The 24486-nt window shown below is 44.9% G+C and overlaps 1 protein-coding gene across 8 annotated transcripts in view; it reads right to left on the bottom strand.

Moving 5' to 3' along the window:
- LOC138569515 (uncharacterized) overlaps positions 1–24486 on the bottom strand; it is a 485233-nt gene that overhangs the window by 338811 nt on the left and 121936 nt on the right. The window lies entirely within an intron of this gene.

The raw sequence follows: 24486 nt of genomic DNA on the forward strand, positions 1-24486 counted from the left end.
CTGTGGACCTCTTTAAGAGCCGACGTTAGCGAATGGGGGGGTAATTGTTATGGATAGCAGCACGTCATCAGCATAGAGTGAAATATTATGCTGGGAGATGCCAATGAGAGGGCCTTTGATGCTCGGGTCCAATCGCACCCACTGGGCGAAGGGTTCCATTATCAGTGCAAACAGGAGACGGGATGGGGCAACCCTGCCTGGTTCCACAAGTTACGGGGATTGGGTCTGATAGATTGCTGTTGATCCCGAGGTGGGTTTTAGGGGACTGATAGTTTCCCAGGACAAGTTAACAAAAGTTTGGGCCAAAACGAAAGGCTTCTAGGGTATGTTGTAGAAAGGCCCAGTCAACTTTGTCAAAGGCCTTGGTCGCATCCAAAATCCAGTTTATGTGAGGTTCGTGGGGACCAGCCTTTGCGTTTATGATTGGCCTTGGCTTTCTGAATCGCTTAGGGATCCATTCGGGTTTGTCGTTTGTGTTTATGGAATGCCGCTCCGTGTGCTATTAATTCCACCCGTACCAATGCTTTCATAGCATCCCATGTGTTCACTAGGGAGGCGTCTGCGATTGGGTTTTCCCAAAAAAAGTTCCTGATCACGGTAGCTATGGAGTCCCTCAACGGCATTTCATTCACAAATGGGGTCATAAAGGTTCCAACGGTGTTGGGAGGGTGGATCAGGGTCATGGGCTCGGGAGGGTCAGTGTTACTGGAGCATGGTCAGAGTATCCTCCTTCCAATGGTTACATTGTCAACAAAGGCAAGGATTTGTGGGGAAGCCAGTAAGAGATCAATTCAGGAGAACGTCCTGTGCACATGTGAGAAGAAAGAAGTCCTTTCCGCTGGGGTGAAGCACTCTCCACGTGTCCACCACCCCCAGGGTTCGAAAATAGCTGAAGAACGCTTATAGCAAACTAAAATGTCTCTGGGGGTTAAGGGGGTGCGACCTGTCCCACACGGGGTCCGGGACCCAATTGAAGTCTCCTCCAACGACAATTTAGCCCTCAAAAAAGGGGAGGACGGTTTCTCCCAGTGCTTTGTAGAATGCCTCCTGTCCTTCATTTGGGGCGTAAACTGAGATGAGGGAGTAAGGTTGCCCGAATAGAAGGCCTTTGGCTGCCGTATAGCGGCCCTCTGGGCACCAAAGTGTCTCTAGTATCTGCGGTTGCACATTTCCGCAGAAGAGAATTGCTTTACCCCCTTTTTTGGTTCCATTAGAGGCCAGATATTGGAGCAGGAAATTCTTGTTGCGGAGGTGTGTAAAGTCTGCAGGCATTCAGTGTGTTTCCTGCAAGAAGATCACAAGCCTTCCATGTCCTGAAGCGGTTTCAGTGCTGACTTCCGTTTGGAAGGGGAGTTTAGACCCTTCATGTTCAGCGAGATAAACTTAAAATTCTGGTGTGGTGACGGTATTTCGGGAGCACCAGTGTCTCCTGGGAGCGGGGTCCAGGTCGGGTGTGACTCAGTTGCCATCCAGGGGTTTTGTTATCCTGTTATCGTGCAACCAGGGTTTTAACATGAGCCTCAAACGGGAAGCCGAACAAACCAATTTGTGGGAGGCCAATTTTTCTCTCTCTGCATATCCCTTAGCCAACAGGGCTAAAACAGTTTGTGATTCACTCAAAGGGATTACAGAGGACATCCACCCTGGAATCAGTGTGAAGCCCGCATCAGGTGAGTAACTTTCATGTGTTTCCAGGCGTGTCTGCAAATGCCGATCCGATCGACTGAAGACCCTTGGAATCGGAGAGTCGATGATCAGAGCAATGGTCGCGATTTGTCTTCGTCCGCTGGTTCTCAGTGGGGAAGGGTCACCTCACATTCTGCCCTTTCTGGACCTTCGTCCAGGTTGTTAGTCTCGGTTTTGGGGGTAGTTCCACAGAACCACCTGTTGGCGAATCAGATGAGGCGCCTTCATGTTTTTCAGGTGAGTTGGGACACAAGATCGAGTCAGCATCTTCCAGGTGAGCGATCGTCCCGGGAACCCCTTTGTAAGAGAATTGGAGAGCAGTCGGAAATAACCACCGATATCTGATGTGTTGGTCCCGAAGGAATAGCCCTCCCGAATCGCAGTCTCGAGGATTGAGCCCCTTACTACTTGCGCATCAGAGGGTTCTCCTCAACCCATTCTAGATTCCACCATTGACGGCCGAAAATGCTGACTTTTCTTTTTACCCCCCCCCCCACACCACATATATATGTGGGCGGGTATAGAATATAATATTCATATGGGGAGGCTGCGTGGGGTCTCCCCCGCATTTATATGTGGTGTAAAAACAAAACTTGCCATTTTCGGCCGTCACAATAATCACATAGATCCAGCTTTCAATGGTCATACTCCTTAGTACTTGTCTGATTGTATCTCGGTTTACTCACCATCTCATTTCCGCCGATCCTCCTCTGTGCTCGACCTCACCATTCCACACCCTCTCTATGCCTCTGCTAGCTTCCACTCTTTCTCCCTTCTCGACCCACTGCCCAGAACAATCATAGCCAGGCCAACACTGGATCTCTTCAAAGCTTGGCTTAAACTTCACTTATTTGCTTAAGAGCAAGCGCTCCCCCCTCCCCCAGGCACCCTCCCACATCCTGCCTACCTGACCCCATCACGCCTCCAGTGATGTTTAATAATGTAATTTGTATATTGAACTAGTATTCCTCTTTAGTTTGAATCACTTGCCCCCTTATGTTAATGATACTTTTGTAAATCACCTGCTCTCTTATATATATTTTTTTCGGTACCTTTTGTCCCGGGTATATGTCCCACTTTTTGACACCCTCAAACTAGCTTACCACTTGTTCTCATCTTTGTGCTATTCTACAGGCAACCTTTCGTGGGAATGCCTCAGCCATCTGTAATGTGGTATTGTAAGTTATTTCTGTTGGAAAGCGACATCCCTGTTCTTCAAATAAATACAAATACACGAGCCTGCAGACTACATACATTCACTCATGGGACAGACAAGCTGTGATGGGTGATAGGGTAGGAGGGACAGGGAGTGGGGGATGGGAACCACTCGACGAGTCAAGCAAGGCCCTGAGGAGTAAAGGTTTAGTTAAAAAGTAAAAATGTCACACAATTTGTTTCATGGCCGCAGATTGACCTATTTGTCCAAAGATTGTCTTTTCACAAAGGACCCCCAATCTTTCAAGGAAATAGATATATCATTCCTTGAATCCACTCCTTGCATCATAGTTTTTCCCTGCTCTTTCTTTTCCTTGGGATTTGCTTGTTTGCCGTCATCAGTGCACTGTAGATCCATTTCCTAGTCTCATAAGGGAGATTTGAGTCCATTGGGAAAGGCCCAGTATGCAAAGCAATTGGATATGTGGTACCAGTGCCCTAGATAAGATTTGGAACTGGGAGTATTTTACTGCCTATTTTATTAAGTTGGGAGTAAAATGATTTTTAGGGACTAAACATGCAAGTCCAATCCCAATGACAGTATTTTATAAGTGAGTAAAAATTTGATTTACTGAAAAATTGAAATGTTTTAATTATTTCTTTGTAACCAGTTATTTATGCACATTAAAATATACATTTTTACTACTTCCAATCAAGCAGTAATAATAGTACTACATGCACTACTGGTCCAAACAGATCCATGGTGCTGTATGTATGAAAGCAAGGGCACAAGGTTCTACGTACCTGTTTCCGATTTTTTTTTGTTTTGTTGGGAGTATTTTTTCTACCTAGTTTTATTTTTGGGGAGTATTTTCCTATTTTCAGGGAGTAAAAGTGGCCGAAACGCCCTTTATCTGTGGGGCAGTGTGGTACTATCTAAATTTGTCAGTAGTTCAATCCCAGTAACGACTGATCTTGTGTCGTAGCACAAGTAGAACAGTCAGACCTTGCATTCTTTAATTGTCCACAGTGACAATTGAACTCTTGAACAGTCTGGGTCTGCGATTACTCTGCCTACTAATTTCCTAGTTTGTCAATTCTGGTCTTTTTACTTGGGGGCACAGCGTTCGAACATAGCCAGCAGTAGTTAATGCTGTGAGAGGAAGCCTCTATGAGAGCCAGTAAGCATTCAGTGGTGCGAAAATAAATGTGATGAGGGTTGGGAGCACATTGTACCTTGAAAGTTCATAGGCGCAAAGCTTGTATTTGAAATGTAGGAAGCAGGAAGATAAAGTCCACAAGTGAAACCCTGTCCACAACATGTTTAAGCTTCAAATGCCCCAGGTCTGTAATGACTACCAATTTAATTGTTTATTTTCCAGTACAATCACAGAATTCCTCCATAAGCATGATTTACCAGGCAGGAGGCATGCACACACACACATACGCATACACATACACACACCTTTATTTGCATCTTTCCATTTTGTCATGTTTGCACCTTATTCTCTAGAAGATGTGTAATGTCTCTTGTGATTCCATAATACATGAACCATCTATGGCCCAGTAAAGCTGGTGTTCAGGAAATAAGCTTCCGAAACGCACCCTTGTGATTGGAAAAATATCACTCTTTAAAATATTCACATTAAAGTTAAACAATTTGCCCAAGTTAGTAAAGATGTTTAATTATCTGGGGTAGTTCCTAGTCTGAAATAAGAATGAATTGATCATCTACATATAATAAGGACACAACTTGGCAGAGTACACCAAGGCTGCAGGTGTCTGGGAGGTGTGGCTATACTGCCATTATAGGACTACTGAGAAGGTACAAACAAAAACGAGTGAGTCCCAGTTTCACTGCGCCAAGGAATTGTACAAATTGAAGGGTGAGAACCAAGGGATTTATTTAAGCACAGAAAACAGCCTGACACGTGTTTCGAGCTATGACCTGCTCTTCATCTGAGGCTGAGGTAACAAAACGTCCAAAGGAAATTACACCAATCATATTAAATAAAAAACAATTTGGAAATAGAATAGCATGTCACACAGGGACAGAAAGGGTTTGACAAGATACATTAAAACATGTTAGACATAATTTGGTGTAAAAGCAATATGCACAAACAATAAAATTGATTGGAAAAGATAACATAAGCAACCATATGATAATAACAAAAAAGATTTCAGTACTGCATAATGTCCGAGTTTATGAATTGAAGAGTGTTGAAGAACCAAAGGAAAATAGAAAGAAAAATGAAAGAGTAATAATGCAAAATTAGAAAAAATTCAGCAGCACAATCAGAAACTAAAAAGCCCACTAAGTCTATGAAATAAGAGACTTATATTGAGAAAACCAAAAACCACAATTACCTTAGCTTCAATTAAGGAACTTCTGAATGCAGACAAAGGACAATGCCATAAATTAATTCTGTCACAATAAGGAACCAAATTATAATGACCAAATCTAACGAAAACATAGTGAAAGAAAAAACGTTGAAATTAAAATTAATGAAAGCAAACCTCTAAATGCCTCGCAATTGCGGTAAAACGGCAATTAAAACAGAAGAATTCAAAAGTCAATAGCACGTACATGCAACAGCCGTTGCATGCTGTGTTATGATCAGGTATGTAAATAAAGGCGAAAAAAAAAGCAATACCACGTTTCAAAGCTAATAATTAAACAGAAGTAATACAAACTGCCATTAACACGTAACTTCATTATGAAAAACTTAAAAGCGTTAATTGCTCGATTAGGTGCTCTATATGTATAATGAGCTGTGATCGTAGCTTAGTAGCATACGGGGACCGTGAAAGAACATCTTACCTCGGCGGCCGTAGAAAAATGGCAACAATAATTTCAGCGCGAGTGTCATGATCTCTGCTTCCAAAAGGTCAGGGTTTTCCCAACTCCCTTGGAAGAAGATTCATAACCCAGGTTCCGAGTGCCAACCAGTCCCAATTGGGACCTTCTGGACCCAGTCCTGGCGCCAGTGGCACCAGGCTCATAAATATGCCCAGTCCCAGCGCTGGAAGCGCCGGGCTCATAATGCTTGGGTGGACTTACCTGGCAAAGGCTTACCTACTCTTCGTGTACTCCGGAGGTCTTCACACTGCATTCCGGCATCTGAAAGACAAAAGCTTACCAACTCTTCGCACGCTCCGGAGGCCTTCGGCACTGCATCCCGCATCTGAAAGACAAAACAAGGTGCGTTTAAAGACATTGGGGAACTTTAATACTCACGTGCCATTACTCCTTTCCACATCTAACCCAGTGGGTATTCCGGCACCCTGCAGCCGCTCCGAACTTGTACCTGCAAAATAAAAAGACAGAGCGCATCGTGAAGCAGGCAACAAGCGCTTACTTACGTGCTTCCAGGCGCTTCTATTCATCACACGGGCTCCATCTTCAACTCACTTCAGCCCGTCATCCACCATCGCCGGAACCCTGCAAAACAAGAGACATCATTACTAAAGACTTTAAAGACATTAGAATTACTCGAAACTTACCGTTCGTGCAGTAAACGACGGACAGCAGTCCTCTGAAGTCAAGAGGCCTGCTCCCCTTATCCAGTGAAGAAACTGGTTACAGCACCCTGCCCCGAGGCAGATGGAGAGCACAGCGTTCACTTACCTAAGGTGAGAGCGTTAACCTTCGGGGTCCTACAGGAGAAGAGAAAGGGAAGAAGAGAGAGACATTCAATAACCCAGTTCATTAATCCCATATTTTCTATCTGCAGACATCTTACCCTTCGAGTCAAACATACAGTGCACAGAGGTCCAGCCCAAAGAGCCAGCCGTGTGTTACACATCACCTTTGAAGATACGGTATACACCCAGTCAAGACCGGCGCCTCTACGGGAATCAGGTGAGCGTTACAGAACGCAAAGCCTACCACAAAACTCCCGTCCAGGCGCTATGGAAACCTCGGATACCGACCAACTAGCCCAGTTACTTGGGGAACTAAGGGCAGAAGTGCATGCAGCCCGTCAGGAAACGAACGCTCTAAGAAGGGAACTGATTATTTCCAAGGAGCGAACAGATGATCTCGCTAGACAATTGCTACAGTCACAAGCCGGACAGACCCAGTTACCCGCATCTGGGGGAAATCTTCCTTCTACATCCTCTATTAATCCAGTGCAGATCAACCTACCTGGGAATGTACCTCTGGCTCTGCCCGAACGATTTTCTGGTGATCCAAAGAGGTTTGCAGTATTTATCAATCAGTGCCGGTTGCATTTCTTATGCCGGCCAGCAGCCTTTCCAACTGATCAAGCTAAAGTAGCTTTCGTGCTTTCGTACCTTAGTGGCAATGCGGCAGACTGGTCGATCCCTCTAGTAAATCAAGATGATCCGGTCCTCCATGATTTTCAAGCTTTTCAGCTCAGTATGGAAAAACTGTTCGCAAGACATTCACAGGGGCAGGCCTTGGACAATGAGCTTCTTTCGTTGCAACAAGGTAATCAAGACCTTTTGGCTTATATTGCGTCTTTCAACAGACTGATAGTGGAAACTCAATGGCCTGAGGACAAAAGGATTACGCTGTTTTATAGAGGTCTACGTGGAGAGCTCAAAGATGTGTTAGCCCAAGTAGTGAATCCCCCACAAGATTGTTCGGACTATATAGACTTAGTCGTTCAAATAGATTGTTATTGTTATTGTTATTGTTATTTTGCACTTATATAGCGCCTTATATACCATTGGTATGGTCTGAAGGCGCTGGTAGGTTGAACGCCCTTGGGAACCGAAGTTCAGATCAGTAGAGAGAGTAGGGAGAGTCAAAAGGTGCGTGTGTGCACCGGATATGTGTGCAGCTCGTGCGGTACAAAAAGTAATAGCTGATTCTTATTGGTAGGTGTGGTGGTTGAGAGATCAGGAGAATGTGTTCGTTCTGGCAGGATTTATCCGGAACGGATGTGGCTGCGTTAGGCCTGAGGAGAACGCCTGGCTGGGGGTGTGAGACCAGCAGTGTTTACATAGAATGATGTGGAGTAAGCGGTGGATGTTCGTATGGGAACAGATATACCGAATGGTGTCATAGTATCTCTGTGTTCTAGTTGAGTGGTGATGTAAAGGAGAGAGTAAGCGTGGGGTGTGGTAAGAGTGGTTATATGCTCTTTCAATGTGCAAACTTCTAAAATCACTTTCACAGAGAGGCTACCGGGCGAACTTCTAAGTATAATTTTCCATACAGAGGCTATTGGGAACGTTTCTAAATTCAGTTTAACAGCGAGGCTACTAGGCACACTTCTAAGTGTAACACTCGCGGAGGCTATTGGGTACACTTCTAAATGCAAATTTTCACGGAGCGTCTACTGGGCTACATTTCTAAGTTCAATTTTCCAGAGAGGTTATTGGGCAATCTTCTACTTGAGACTTTCCAGGGTGTCTATTGGATACACTTCTATAATCAACTTTCACGGATGCTATTGGTAGCACTTCTAAATGCAGCTTTCACAGTGTGGCTAATGGGCACACTTCTAGATGCAGCTTTCACAGAGGATATTGGGCCCATATCTAAATTCAATTTTCCACAGAGAGGCTGCAGACTGCAGAACAGGAAGGCCGATCGTTCCAAGTTTGATGCTCGAGTATTTTCCAAACCGCCAACTCCTTCCAAAGGAGTAGACTCCGGGGAACCCATGCAAATAGGGGGTCTGAAAGGTCCTCTAACACAAAAGGAGCGGGAAAGGAGAAAACAGTTGCAATTATGCCTCTATTGCGGAAACTCAGGGCACTTTCTTCGAGACTGTCCGGTGAAACCTGCTAAGAAGGCAGTAGGAGCTGCAGTTACCAAAGTTACAAACTCTGAACAGGGAAACGACCTCGCCCGACAAGAATAGAGGTCCTCTTGCCGAGCGTGAAAACCAGTTCCGTGACCTCGCATTTCGTTATACCTATGGTTCTCATTAGCCCTGATAATCCGGATCAATTACATGCAATTGAAGCTTACGTCGACAGCGGTGCCATCGGCAATTATGTGGATCATGAAATGGTTTTGAGGATGAATCTAACTCTTTGTCCCAAGGCTGTAAAGGACGTCATTACTACGGTGGATGGTACGGAGATAGCCTCCGGGCCAGTAACGCATACCACTCAAGAAGTGACGCTAATAAGTCAAGATGGACACCATGAGAAGATCGTGTTCGATGTGATCAAGGCCCCTCAGTTTCAGACTATTCTAGGAATACCTTGGTTAGAGAAACACAATCCTCTGATCGATTGGCGAGCAAGAACGGTCCAGTTTCCAGAATGTGTCTCTACTTGTCACCCTCCACCTGGTGTTGCACTGGCAGCAATTTCTTCAGAGACTCCCCAGTTACCTCCCGAATACCTAGAATACCAAGATGTTTTCCGGAAGGATCAGGCTAACTCTCTACCTCCTCATAGGTCTTATGACTGCCAGATAGACCTGATACCTGGATCTACTCCTCCTTGTAGTAGAATTTATGCCCTCACCGAGCCCGAGAACCTTCACCTTCGACAATACCTGGATCAATACCTGGCAAATGGGTTTATTCGTCCTTCCAAGTCCCCTGCTTCCTCAGCTTTGTTCTTCGTTCCAAAAAAGGAAGGAGACCTTAGAACTTGTATAGATTATCGCTCCCTGAACCAGATCACCGTTAAGAATAGATATCCGTTACCTTTGATCCCTGAACTCCTGGACCAAGTCAGAAAAGCATGCATGTATACAAAGCTGGATCTTAGAGGAGCTTACCACTTGGTACGAGTAAAAGAGGGCGATGAATGGAAGACGGCCTTCCGCACCAAGTATGGGCTATTTGAATATCAGGTCATGCCCTTCGGACTTTGCAATGCCCCGGCCGCCTTTCAATATTTTATGAACGATGTCCTCAGAGAGCTCATAGATGTGTGTGTTGTTGTTTACATTGACGACATCCTCGTTTATTCTTCATCGGAATCTGAACATCGGAAACACGTGAAAATGGTCCTCGAAAGATTGCGTCAACACAAACTTTTCGCTAAGTTGGAAAAATGTGTTTTCAACGTGACTGAAGTTGAATTCTTGGGATTCATATTATCACCTGGCGGAGTGCGTATGGATTCAAAGAAGGTCGATGCCGTTCTCAAATGGCCATCACCATCCTCCGTAAAAGGTGTGCAAAGCATGTTAGGCTTCGTTAACTTTTACCGCAGGTTTATCCCCGAATTCTCTCGAATAGTCCAGCCCATCACTGCCTTGTTAAAGAAAAACAAACGTTTTGAATGGTCTACCGAGGCGGAACAAGCTTTCCAGGATTTGAAGACTAAATTTATCTCTGCACCAATCTTAAAACACCCTCGCCCCGAACTCCCCTACATCGTGGAAACTGATGCTTCAAGCCTTGCCATGGGGGCAGTTCTATCACAAAAGGACCCGGTAACCAATCAGTTGCATCCCGTGGCATTTTGGTCCCGCAAATTCTCGCCTCCTGAAATCAATTATACGATTACTGACAAGGAACTTCTGGCTATCAAGTCTGCCTTTAAGGCTTGGCGGCATTATCTGCTGGGGGCCCGACACACCGTTACTGTGATTACGGATCACCAAAACCTGCAATATTTGAAAACCGCAAAAGCCCAATCCTCTAGACAACTCCGTTGGGCATTATTCTTTGCCGAGTTTGACTTCATAATTACTTATCGACCTGGTACAAAAAACGGTAAAGCTGATGCCCTTTCTCGGATGGGAGTGGAAGAACACTTGATCAACCCTAAACCTGTACCAATCATTCCCGAACAAAGAATTCTGGGTGTAATCGCCACACAATCCATAGAGGAAGTTAAGGATAAAGCCATGCAACTTGTAACTCCAGCAGACATACAGAATTGGCATCTGCAAGGAAATGACTTTGCAGTAAAGGACAACTTATTGTATTTCCAAGAACGATTATACCTACCCAGCACAGATTTACAGAAAGAAGTAATCTCTTGTTATCACGATTCTTTAATGGAAGGACATCCCGGTATAGCCATGACCTCAGAAAAGATCAAGCGCTACTTCTGGTGGCAATCTTGGAAAAAAGATATCAGAGACTTTATAATGTCCTGTGGAGTATGCGCCCAAAACAAGAGTCAAAAGGAAAGACCAGCAGGCCTCTTACGCCCTATTGACATCCCACCTCGCCCTTGGCATACGCTTTCTATGGACTTCATCACCGATCTACCTCCATGCTCCGGATACAATACGATTCTAGTAATCGTGGACTTATTCTCCAAGATGGTGCATTTCATTCCGCTCAAAGGCTTGCCAACAGCAGCAACTCTGGCCCGAGAATTTCTCGAAAACATCGTCCGACTGCACGGTTTTCCTTCGGTTCTAATTTCGGATCGAGGTAGTCAATTTATTTCTCATTTTTGGCGAAGTTGCTGTCGGTCGGCTCAAATTGATGTGAGACTATCGACCAGTCACCACCCTCAGACCGACGGACAAACCGAGAGGACCAATCAAACTCTGGAACAGTATTTACACTGCATGCTGCAACAAACTGAAAAAACTTGGAAAGACATCCTTTGGATAGCCGAATATGCCTACAATAACTCTGTCCATTCGGGAACTGGGAAAACCCCGTTTTTTCTTTTGTACGGCAGTCACCCTCGAACCTCGGAGTTGGATCCCCTCCAAGATCTTGAAACACCAGCAGTAGACTACCTGCATTCTACAATCACCCAAGCCTTTAAGGAAGCTGTTTCTCACCTTCAAAGGGCTAAAGAACAATACAAGAAAGGAGCAAATCAACATCGGAAGGAAGCCCCTCAATATCGAGTAGGGGGATCAAGTCTGGTTATCCACCAAATATCTACCTCTAAAAGGGCCACGCACATTCAACCCAAGATACCTTGGTCCCTATTCCATCAATACCATAGTAAACCCAGTAGCGGTCAAATTGGACTTGCCCCTGCACATGAAGATACATCCGGTCTTCCACGTCTCTCTATTAAAACCCGTGCAACCTCAAACCCGACTAACTAAATCTCCAAAACCTATCCTAGTTGATGGGGAACTCAAGTCAAAAGCATTCTGGACTCCAAGATCTCCAAATCTAAACTATTTTACCTAATTGACTGGAAAGGCTACGGCCCCCAAGAGAGATCCTGGGAACCTGCTGAATATGTCCACGCTCCTCGCCTAATCAAAAGATTTCACCGAACATTTCCTGACAAGCCAAAACCCCCGGAGAAGCCCGGTTTGGGAGGGGCCTTGAGGGGGGGGTACGGTCATGATCTCTGCTTCCAAAAGGTCAGGGTTTTCCCAACTCCCTTGGAAGCAGATTCATAACCCAGGTTCCGAGTGCCAACCAGTCCCAATTGGGAACTTTTGGACCCAGTCCTGGCGCCAGTGGCACCAGGCTCATAAATATGCCCAGTCCCAGCGCTGGAAGCGCCGGGCTCATAATGCTTGGGTGGACTTACCTGCAGCAGACCATGCTGCTTACTTGCCTGCCAGTTGAGCCTCTGATCCTCTTCTGTTTGGAACTACTTTTCCTGTTGGGTGGGGCAGGAGCCACTCCCTAGGTTCAGAACACTGGAACTCTTCTGGAAAGCAGGAACTCTTTTCTTACCTAGGCGTGGCTGTGGAATGAGACACCTAAGCACTACAGGAGGCTATTTAAACCACACCCGATGGATGAATCTGGCTTTGCGTTATTCTGCATCCTCTGCAGCAGAACGCTCATCGGGTCTTCTGCATCTGATCCTGGGCCTAAGGAAAAAGGCTTACCATGCTGAATCCAGTCTTCAGCAACACCTAAAAAGACAAGAAAGAACAGGTTAGCATTACGGTCTTCAGTGACAGCTCTTCACTTACCTGGGCCATCGGCTGTCACCAACGCCTCGCGCTGCATTCTGAAAGACAAAGGCTTACCTACTCTTCGTGCACTCCGGAGGTCTTCACACTGCATTCCGGCATCTAAAAGACAAAAGCTTACCAACTCTTTGCACGCTCCGGAGGCCTTCGGCGCTGCATCCCGCATCTGAAAGACAAAACAAGGTGCGTTTAAAGACATTGGGGAACTTTAATACTCACGTGCCATTACTCCTTTCCACATCTAACCCAGTGGGTATTCCGGCACCCTGCAGCCGCTCCAAACTTGTACCTGCAAAATAAAAAGACAGTTAGAGCGCATCGTGAAGCAGGGAACAAGCGCTTACTTACGTGCTTCCAGGCGCTTCTATTCATCACACGGGCTCCATCTTCAACTCACTTCAGCCCGTCATCCACCATCGCCGGAACCCTGCAAAACAAGAGACATCATTACTAAAGACTTTAAAGACATTAGAATTACTCGAAACTTACCGTTCGTGCAGTAAACGACGGACAGCAGCCCTCTGAAGTCAAGAGGCCTGCTCCCCTTATCCAGTGAAGAAACTGGTTACAGCACCCTGCCCCGAGGCAGATGGAGAGCACGGCGTTCACTTACCTAAGGTGAGAGCGTTAACCTTCGGGGTCCTACAGGAGAAGAGAAAGGGAAGAAGAGAGAGACATTCAATAACCCAGTTCATTAATCCCATATTTTCTATCTGCAGACATCTTACCCTTCGAGTCAAACATACAGTGCACAGAGGTCCAGCCCAAAGAGCCAGCCGTGTGTTACACATCACCTTTGAAGATACGGTATACGCCCAGTCAAGACCGGCGCCTCTACGGGAATCAGGTGAGCGAGATAAAGATAGGACTAATTTCGGGCCGCCATGTTGGATGAGTAAAAAGGAAGAAATAAATTAAAGGACCGGCATGGTTAATGCGCAATGATATTAACTGAAAGGAACCAGTGATGGACTAAAAGAGTAACCAAATCAATTGGCAAATTACCACTTACAATAATTAAAAAGTAATTTAAAGAAAAGTAAGCCATTAAATTGACATTGTAAGAAAAACTAGACAACATTTTCAAATAAAGTTACGCGCTCATAGACATATCAGGACAATCCTGAGAAGAGGAGAAGGATTGCCCTGATATATCTATCTATGATATGTCTATGAGCGTGTAACTTTATTCGAAAATGTTGTCAATTGTTTTTCTTACAATAGGGGGATTCCACACTCCGTCCAGGACAATGACCTTACTGATTTGGTCAAAAGCCTCTTTCGATCCATAACCGACTTGCCAGCCAATGCGAATATTGAGTTGGACAGAACCCTTTGCAAGAGACCCAGATCTCATGTGAATTAAAATCTACCTCCAGATGCGTTGACTAGAGTGCACTTCTTCACCGTTCTAGAATGCATAATGTCCGCGGCTCGCACCAAACCCACTATCACTTTCAGAAATATTGCACTCTCGCTGTTTCAGGATTTGGCAGCCTCAACGTTAACCAAAAGTCGAGCCCTACGTCCAATGACAGAATAGCTACAAAGCAAAGAGGTGTCTTATAAATGGGGGTTCTCTACGGCGCTCCTCTTCTACCAGGGGAAATGCTGGTCCATCCGATCCATGAAGGGGGGGGGGTGCTACTAAGATCCGGTAGTGCCGAAGGTGGCGGCAAGGTTGAGGATGGGCATCTCTCACCACACCATGCTGGATAAAGGAATTGTCAGACGTTGGGAAATCCAGGAGGCCGAGGGGATGGCCATGGGACAAAAGAGAACTTGCCGGTCATTGGAAGGATGGCTGGACCTTGGCGTCTCCTCACACCCATTGATCTGCGCCTGGACACTTGGTCTCACAATCGCTTGGTGATTTTACGCCAGGCCTCGGGGTCTCTCTAATGCTGTGTTCTGTATCCCTCCAAGTCTGGATACCCGTATTGATAATTCACTGGATACATTGGTATTGTTTTCTTTAACATGTTTAGCATTCGAATTTCAAGGGGGGCCGGGGGGCTTTGGTAATGTTGGGAAAGTTGGCTGTGGGGCCAACAGTTCATATAATGTATGCCTGGAGACGACTCTCTTGACTGGTTCTCTTATCTCACATAGATACCCGAGTCCGAGGCCATGACCCTGATGAGGTCTTATGAGGAGTTAGGGAAGGCTTCCTGTCTGGGGACCTGGAATGTCCAGGGCCTGCATTTCCCAGTTAAGAGGAAATGGGTTCTCCAGAAATTATTGGAACCCTCATTAATCGATTGTGTTTTTACAGGAGTCCCCTCCTCCCCCCTTGCTGTCGCAAGATGAGAAAAGGATGCAGCATAGGTCCTTTCCACATTAATACTTCGCTTCTAGGGAGGAGATAAAATGAAGGGTTGCTATTCTAATAGCTGGAATTGTTCCATTTACTAATGTCAAGGTTTTGAGAGATCCCCATGGCAGATTAATTTGTTTTAAGGAGTTTTTGGTTGATCATGCATTCACATTAATATTCCTGTATGCTCCTAATATTGGGCAAGATCACTTTATCAACACTTTTGTCCCCCAAGCGACGGCCTTTGCTGAAGGCCAAGTAGTGATTGGGGGAAATTTCAACATGATCCCCAATCCGGAAGTTGATAAATCATTACAGCTGACCAGAGCAGACTATAGGAACGCTATCGCGTTCACTGCATTGCTGCTGGAACTTGCTCTGGTTGGCACATTGACACTACTCATTCAACCAAATGGACTACTCGTTTTATTCACATGTACATTGGGGTTTTTCTAGACTAGATCCGATATTGCTTCCTAGTGACCTGCAACCATGCGTTTGTGAGGATATGATATGGCATTTATAATGTGCCTATAAACAAGTGTTTCAAGGCGTGAAGAGGCAAGGGAAGGGGAACAGAGGGAAGACCGAGACAACAATCTTACTAGGCCAGGTGACATTGAGATTGCGCAAGTGCAGGGAGAGGGGTGGGGGGGGGGGAGTGAAAAGTGCTGGCGGAAAGGGGGAGGGGGCAGTACAGTACATAGAATAACAGTAAAATAAATGAAGACAATAAATACGGAAATTGGCCTGCACACGCTTTTGGATCACACCCCAGTACTAGTTTTGTTGGTGATTATGGGTAGCCCTCGCCGACTACGCGCCCCTGAAAATTATACAACTGGTATTGAGGGGTCCGGTTCTCTGTCGGGACATAGCACATGTCAAATTATTTTAAAGGAAAATAGCAGCACGGAATACTCAATGGCTGTTGTATGGGACCCCATGAAGGCAGTGGTTAGGGGAGAGTTAATCAGCAGGATCACAAGTAAGCGGGATCACGTTCTACATTCAGTGCATTAAATGAACTGCGCAAAAAACTTGAAGCGCACTTAGCAGAAAGATCGGCTTAGTCAATCATTAGGACCCAGCAACACTACTATGCCCATAGCAATAAGTATAACTGACTCAAAGTGTACATATTTTAAAAACTCAGGACACGCAATAACATAATAGCACTGCGAGATGAGCAGGGCACATTGCGTTGTGATGACATGGACGAATTACTAATAATTCAAAATTATTTTACCTTTATGTTTTCGGGAGAACTTCTGCCATTAGAGGATCCACTCAACAGTTTCCCACGTTCGCCGACTTCCCATTCATATTGTCCATATCTTGGATGGGCACATCCAACCCATTGAAGTGGAATGGGCGGTTAAAACTCTGAAAAATAAGGCTCCAGGTCCTGAAGGCTACACGGCTACCATTTATAAAAAAGGATTTGCTCCCTCCTGGTTCTCGATTCGACAATCCTGTTCAACTTGTTTTCCGCCTCTGGCACCATCACCTCCACTATGGGAATGTTGACAACCATATAAATACCCAAACCTGGCAAAGACCCAACCTGTTGTGATTCATATCGCCCGAACACCCTAACGAATAATGATGCCAAGCTACATTCCAAAATGTGGGCCCACAAGTTGATGGGGGTTCTTCCAGGGATTGTTGACGAGGATCAGATAGGCTTTATAGTAGGCAGAAATAGTCATGACGATATCCAGAGAGTACTTAACTTGATCGAGATTAGCCACAGGAAAGGGAAAGATCTGGGGGTCGTTACATTAGATGCTCAAAGCTTTTCACAGGGTAGATTGGGGTTACATACCCATTGGCACACATTTTCGCAGCCTACTCTTTGCCAACTACCAGACCCAATCAGAGTGAACAACCACTGCACTCTGAATTTAGCCATCTCACGGGGCACTAGGCAGGGGTGTCCCCTTTCACCCCTGATATTCTTTCTCCCCCTCTTCCCCTCTCCTCCTCCTCCTCCTCCTCCTCCTCCTCCCCCCCACCCCGTCTCTTCTGTCCCATCGGTCCTCTCACTCTCCTCTAGCACCTACTCTCTCTCCTCCCACCCCCTCTTACTCTCAACCCTTCTCTTCACTCTATACTCTTCAATCCTCAGCAGTTGAGTGGGAGGAAGGTGGGAGACTAGGAGTGGAAGACCGGCAATAGTAAGAGGTGATGGGAGAATATGGGAAGGACAGTACAGGGGGGAGGGGAGGGGAGGAAATCAGAGTGGGGGAGCAACAGATTAAGAGATGGAACATTTCCGCTAATACGGCTTAGCAGGCATCTATGCATATGGCGGGTATTAGCGGAAAGTGAATCAGGAACAAATGTGCTTTCTAAAAGAAGGGACGTTGTCGGAGTATGCCCGATATTAAGAAAATAATATGACACCATTTCTGCACAGACTTTAGGAAGAGGTGCTCTTTTGCTAAGGGTAAGCAACTACACTGCAGCTCACTGTTCTACTGCAAAGGGCATGGCTTGCTCTTTCCCATGGACGGTCTCAACTCACATGCAACACGTCCTCCTTGATAGCTATCCAATTCCAAGTCCTTTCCAAGTCTTTCCATCTCAGAGAATTAAAAAGCCCAATTTGATTTTTGGTTTTTAAATGAGCTTTTTATAAAGTGCTTAAACCTTGGGATGTTACTGTTCTCCCATTCAAAAGGTTGTAATTTTGGCAACCTTTGGGGAATGCAAATTGGACTTCACACTGCTGGGATTCCAAAATGTGATCTGTAGATTAACTGCAGATGTGTGCAGCCTGCAAATCCCTCCCAAACCTCCTGCATGCTTTTACTGGACCTGCCCTGCAACCAGATCTGTGCACCAATAACATTAACACTTCATTTATTTGGATTGGAATACCTGACTGCAGGCACCATGACCTCCAACCCCATCATTTTAACAGGTTCTCTCCCTCACCGGTATTGGAATATCCAACCTGCAGGTTACAAACTGTACTGGGGGCATATATCCTCCATGCTATTGCATGGAATTAAAACCTAGGCCCTACAGGTACCATGCAGAACCAGACCAGCCGCTTTGCTCGAATCTGAATCGGCATCTAGAAACCACAGAAACGAATCAGGGCCTCGCTGCATGCACGAAGCAACCCAGATGCTTGGCAGAAAACGACCACAGTCATTGCTAAATTGGCGGCAGTTATTTTAATTTCCACTGACTCAGCCGTTTCTTTGCTTGCGCAAGGAAACCACGCAGAATCTCTTAGGCGAAATGGTGATCCCAGACACGGGATTGCCTGGCCGCAATGTTATGTTATGTTATGTATGGTAACCGCGCACGAGCAGTTACATTGCGGGAAAGAAACCCGGTGAAGGGTGCCTGCAATGGTGCAAAAATTCCTCTTGCCACGATTGATGGGTATAAGGAAAAATTACTTGTGCGCGTTTTATGCAGATGTTCCCTTCATTCACAATAGTCAGAATGTATAGAAATAGGACAGTATTTGCAGGAAACATTTGATATCTTGAACGCTGTTAAAGCGCTTGTATAAACCCCAAAAAAATGGTTTTGTTTTGCTACAGGGCAGATTAAGTGTCCCGATTTGGGGGTGGACTCCCCCGCCAAGTAGCGGCAAACCTTTTCTGACCAAGCAGTCTGGACTCCCAGGAGGAGGGAGGGCGGTCACACAAAAGATTTGAGTTTGAGTCAGTAAATGGGTGTGACCAGTGGCGGCTGCTGATTTTTTTTTAAGTGGAGGGGGCGTAAATATTTCTCCCAGATATGCCATAACGATCGAGTGTAACAAAACCTTTTGCAATTGTTTTTGTATGATATGAAGAAATCCAACAGATGCAAGTCACCAACAGTGCACAGGAGCATTTCTCCAACACATTTTCATGATGCCTTTGTCCAAATTTCACACTGCCTTTGCACTACATATCCATGCCGACTGCACCACTGTACCCTAGTATTCCCATATAAGAACATACTCACGGTTGCTTTTGCAGAGAATGCCAGCAATGATACTATAAATGATACTACAAGAAGACATGTCCATGTTTGTTCTGCCAATATATGGCCCTAACCCCACATAAGAACATTCTGCAATTGGCTTTACCATTAAAAATGCATCCCACAGTATGAAAAAATGTCCAAACTGGCTGCACCAACATGCCAGTCTAGCTACATAACACTTAACATGCATGCTTTATCAAAGATGCCCAATACAAAATGCCATACCACAATAAGAAATGGCTGGAATTGCTGCATTGAAATGCCAGTCTAGCTACATAATAACATCCATGGGCCGTAAAAAATGTCATGCCTGCCACATGGTGTCCCAGCGCCTCGAACTCGGACAAAATCACATTAATTATGAATGTGATTATGTGAGTGTGAGATGCTAGGGGTCCAGGAAGCAGATGTGCGTGAGACGCTGGGGTGTCGGGGTACAGCCATGGCATTTTTTTAACTGGACATCCATCACCAAGGCACATTAATAAATGGCATGCTGTTCCCCTGGGCCCTCCAGTGCCTCGAATGTAGATAATTATGTGTGCATTCGAGGTGCAGGAGGGCTTAGGGGTCAGGCATAAAATTGCATGCGTGGTCTAGGAATTCTAGTGGACTGGAATGGCATTTTTACTGGGCGTACCCAGTACAAAATGCCATACCTGCTCCCTGGACCTCAGTGTCTCACACAGACACAATTAATGTGATTGCGTGTATGGAAGATGTTGGAGGCACAGGCGTCGGGCATGGTATTTTTACTGGACATTATCATAAGATGTCCAGTAAAAAAATAAATGCCTGCCCCACCTAGGGTCACCAGATCCTCACACACGCACACAACAACATAATTATGTGTGTATGCGAGGCGCGGGGGGAGGCAGGCATCAGCCTTTTTATTAGACATCCATCATAGATGTCTGGTACAATAAATATCATTGCTGTGCCCCACAGCGCCTAACACACATTCGACATGATTATGTGTGTATGCAAGGCACACTGTGGCGGCTCAGGGGAAAAGAATTGCATTTTTTACTGGACTTCTATGATGGATGCCCAGTAGAAAAATACCATTGCTGTTCCCTGGGCCTCACAGTGCTCCGAAGAAGAGCAGATTTTGGCCGGTTGAGGGGGGAATTGTGCAACAAAAGGCATTTTTAAAATGACTGTTGAACATTAATAAAGAATAATTCTTCCAAAAGAACATGAGTAATTTGTTCACTCACGAAAATCAGCTCCACGGACCAGCACAAACACACAGCAAGCACTCAGTTATTCACACAAGCATCCATCATATACTCACTCATAACACAAGCATACACGCATCCATACACACATTTAAATAAAATTTACATAAAGGTACCTTCTGCTCCAGTCCTGAAGTTTCCTCCCCATCGCTCCAGCTCCTGCGTATCATGAAGAGGAATAGGGAAGCGAGAGCTTGCCGAATCCTGCACATGCGTGCTGAAGCCTCAGCATGGGTGACGAAACACCCCCCTCCAGCCTGCTCTAGCTATATGTGCGAGGAGGTGCAGGAGCATTCCCTGGCACATACAGACATGCAGCTCACCAGCCAGCATTTCCAATGAGCTACGCAAGGCTGGGGAAGCAAAACGCCCCAGCCATGCATGGCTCAATGAGCATGCGTGTCTGGGGAACTGAACTCTCAAAGGGAACCGTGTTTCCAGCCCAGGAGAACCCCCGCAGCTGGAGAAAACAGCTGAGGGAGTGATCAATGTTTCACTGGGCTGGCTCCTCCATAATGGGTGCATTATGGTGGGTTGACGCCGCCTTGCCCATTAGAGACAAGCTGCCACTGATTATTACTCAACTTAATGGCAACTCATTGAAGCAGACTCAAAAATGCAGTAATAGTGCTAGGGCATTTCATCCTTTTCAGTTGAAATGGGCCTCGAGGCACAGGGGACACCAACCAGCTGCTCCCATGTTGGCAATCTGATCTCAAAGGAACAGATTGTATTTCTTTGTAATTCACTACATCAAAAGTGCACTTTGTAGTACGGATGTTACAGTATCCCTTTGCTGGCACCCTCATACCGTCACCTTTTTTGGGCCTTGCAATAAATATCCAGCAGCGTTCTTATCAACTTGTTGCATTTTTACAGTGGTTTCAACTACATTAGCACATTCCTGACAAATAGAGTGTAATAGCTTTTCAGTTGCCATTTACTGTTTCAGCTCCATCTTGGCTGCCTTTTCCATAAATATCTGGTGCCATTAAGCCCCCCACCCCCCTCCTCGCTGCATTCCTTCATCTCTCCTTTATAATCTATGTGCCCCACAGGTGCATCAGATTGGTTTTCTAAGCTGTAGGTAAAGGGGTCCCAAACATAATTTTGAAATGTCACCCCTCACATCTTCAGCCCGCCTTGCATACATGCGCCCTATGGCAAATCAATCATTTGAACCTGCAGGCCACAAAGGTCTCTGAATACCAAAGAAATGTTCCTATCAAACAGCAAAATTAAACCAATTACTTTTCTTTCATTTAAACTGTTTTGCGCCTTGCCTCATTAGTGGAGGTAACAGACATACCAATATAATCAATTATATTATTACTTTAAAACACCTAAAAGCATACAATGAGATGCATCCTATAACGCAAAATGATATGAATCACAAAAGGAGAAATGTGTGAACATATAAGTCAAAATTAATTTTAAAAAACAAATTCAAAAACACCCAGCCATCCCCATCAGGATTACACCCAATGATGTGGGCAATATCTAGACAAACAATTACTAGCTAGACACAAACACTTCCTATGACAATATTGCAATTTTATTCTAAAAAGGACACTCAATAGCTCATCTTACAATGATTTGTTGCATGATTTAATCATCATCAACCCCAATCATTTTGATATGAATCAACATTGAGGTAGTCAATGTCGCATTGAAGTTTCAGTTTATATTTTTCATAGAAATGGCTTCCTCAGGACCCATTAACACTTTCAGTCTTTGCACATTGCACCCAATCGTCGTTCATATTTCACCATTAGTTCAACCAAATCAAATGGACATAGAAAATCAGAAATACCTAAAATTTTAATGTTTTGCATTTTTTACAAAATTACTCGTTCTGTGAATTATGCATTTCTCAGAATTATAGTATGGTACCTCGACTGAACTACTCACCCCAATTAGCCTTTAAAAGTTACAGCCTCCTGTAAGTAATGGGAACTCCAACTGCCAGAAAGACATTTGGGTTTTACCTCCCACCATCTTGAGATTCACTGTGGGAGACCAGGACAAGGCAACACAGGCTGTTGCCACAGGGTCGTTTATCATGTGCACTTCCCTTCCTTCAAACCAAAAACAGTCTGAATATCTGTATATTAAGACTAACTAACGCATGGCCACAATGTCGGTCGGCATCGTTTTGAACATCTGCTTGCCTTCGGTAGGTAAAACTCAAAACACCTCGTGTAGCAGATGCGTTCACCCAGTGAGCCGTCATGACAGTTGTTTGAACTCCTCTGTACGGTACCCTGAAGCGTGCGGAGGCAAATGTATTTTGAAATTTGCAGTCAATGCCACACTACTGAGACATTCGTGTATAATGTATGATCGGTGGAGGTGCACTGGAAAAAGCTCATTTATAGGTTTCAGTACTGAGAAAGAAGTCTGTACTAAGAGTCGGGGAACAGGTGCAGTGCGAGAGCAGGAAAGAGAAGCAAAGTGATAACCGTGGACGTCTCAGAACTGGGAGAGTGCCACATAACAGTCAAGTAAAGGTGTGCACCGAGAGAGCTATACATAGTCTACATGCTTTTTAAAAAGACATCGAGTATATCCAAAAAATACATCGTTTCAAATTTCAAGCTATACAACCTGTACATGTACGGCAAGGGGTTATTTGTGTTGTGAATGGTCATTAGGTGGTTTTGCACTGCACATAAATGTGTATACTAACATTCCGTTACATCCCGCAGGGCGAAACAATGTCTTTTTTCACAGCTTTCAAAAACATACACTGATACTTCGCAAATGTAGTTGTAGGAGCGCAAAAGCCATGTTCAAAAAATGGATAGAGTAAATAATTGCAGAGATAACCTTCAGGGTTTGATTTGGCCGAGAGGATCCAGTCGGTTTAGTGTGATGCATTGGGAAAAATCCTGCATTTCAGCTGAACTCAAACTGTGCACTTGCATCTGGCTAGTAATAATGGGCTCTTGATCAATAATATATGGTGTACCGGGTGTGGGTCGGATGAGTTTTGATACCTGGTTAGTAGCTTGCAACTTGACCTTTCTAGCCCAGATGTCAGTATTTCTAAATAAAACATTCATGTCCATTTGGCCTCCGTCTGGACCCCTCCCATACACCTTCTAATATTTTACTTGTGGTCGCTTCCATGGCTCCCTTTTAGGGTGAAGAAATGACAGAAGTAGCAAATAACAGTAAATGGTTGATATGCGCATGTACCAGATCACACTATACGAGGCCTCTCTTGACACTAATTCTGTGCTTTCATCAATGCTCCCATCAACCTGCTCGCACTCCATGCAAACGACTTAAGGAGCCTCCAAGTTACCATCAATTGCTAGGTTTCACAAGGATATATTCACATACATAACATATCATACAGTAAAGTGCTTGCATCATTGGCCGGTACACCAATGGCCAGCTGTTGCCATCATACAACTCACACAATCTAATGGGCATTTCAATGTGTTGGCCTTATACGTGCATCATATAATTATAATAATTTGGTGATCGTTATAGAGCTTCATGTAGATAGACCGTTTCTAAGTAATTCAATCGTTTTTATTAAACACGGATGGTACTGGTTTAATTGCCCACAGAAGGATGAAGGGGCCAGTTGGTCCAAACATGGTTCTAACTTGTCACGTGGTGTCATCCCATGCCTGAAATGAGCATGTGGCACATGCGCGATCAATCCCAGGTGCAATTATTTGCCACAAGTTATCATTATTTGCCTAGGTACTCACAGCACTAGGCAGCTATCTCCATCACATGACTAAGTAGCCATGCCATGTTCAAGCTATTGCCATCCTATACGCGGGTATATGTCAGATTTAATTTGAATTTTGTGTGAATTGATTTAAGAAAATTAAACCTTTGACAAATATCTTCCGTATAATGCAGCTTTTTATCATGCCCTCATACCATTTGGCAGGTTTGGTGCTATGCAGTCAGATCATATGGCAACATGACTGTTTCACCTCACCGCCTATTTACTTCTCTCGTCCTCCCAGGTAGCGCTTTGAAGTAGCTTCAAGGCACTCTATAGCCTAACCTTAAAATAGCTGGAATTTTCCCTCTTTTCCCCCCTCCACCTAACTTGTTCCCTTTCTTTCCCACCTCTGTTCCAGTCTTCTCATAGCATTTAGAACAGCCTCTGGGTGCTCTATTTGCCAAATGAAGAGCGATACAGTGTTGCTACACTTTCAATTGAGAGCGAAGTTGTTGGAAAATTGCAGCACAAAGAGTTCCTTCTTAGATAATAATAAACACAGGATGGTGAAAATGAATCCGTTTGTAATGTT

Source organism: Ambystoma mexicanum, chromosome 2q, assembly GCF_040938575.1.
Source record: "Ambystoma mexicanum isolate Mex_15411 chromosome 2q, UKY_AmexF1_1, whole genome shotgun sequence".
NCBI lineage: Eukaryota > Metazoa > Chordata > Amphibia > Caudata > Ambystomatidae > Ambystoma > Ambystoma mexicanum.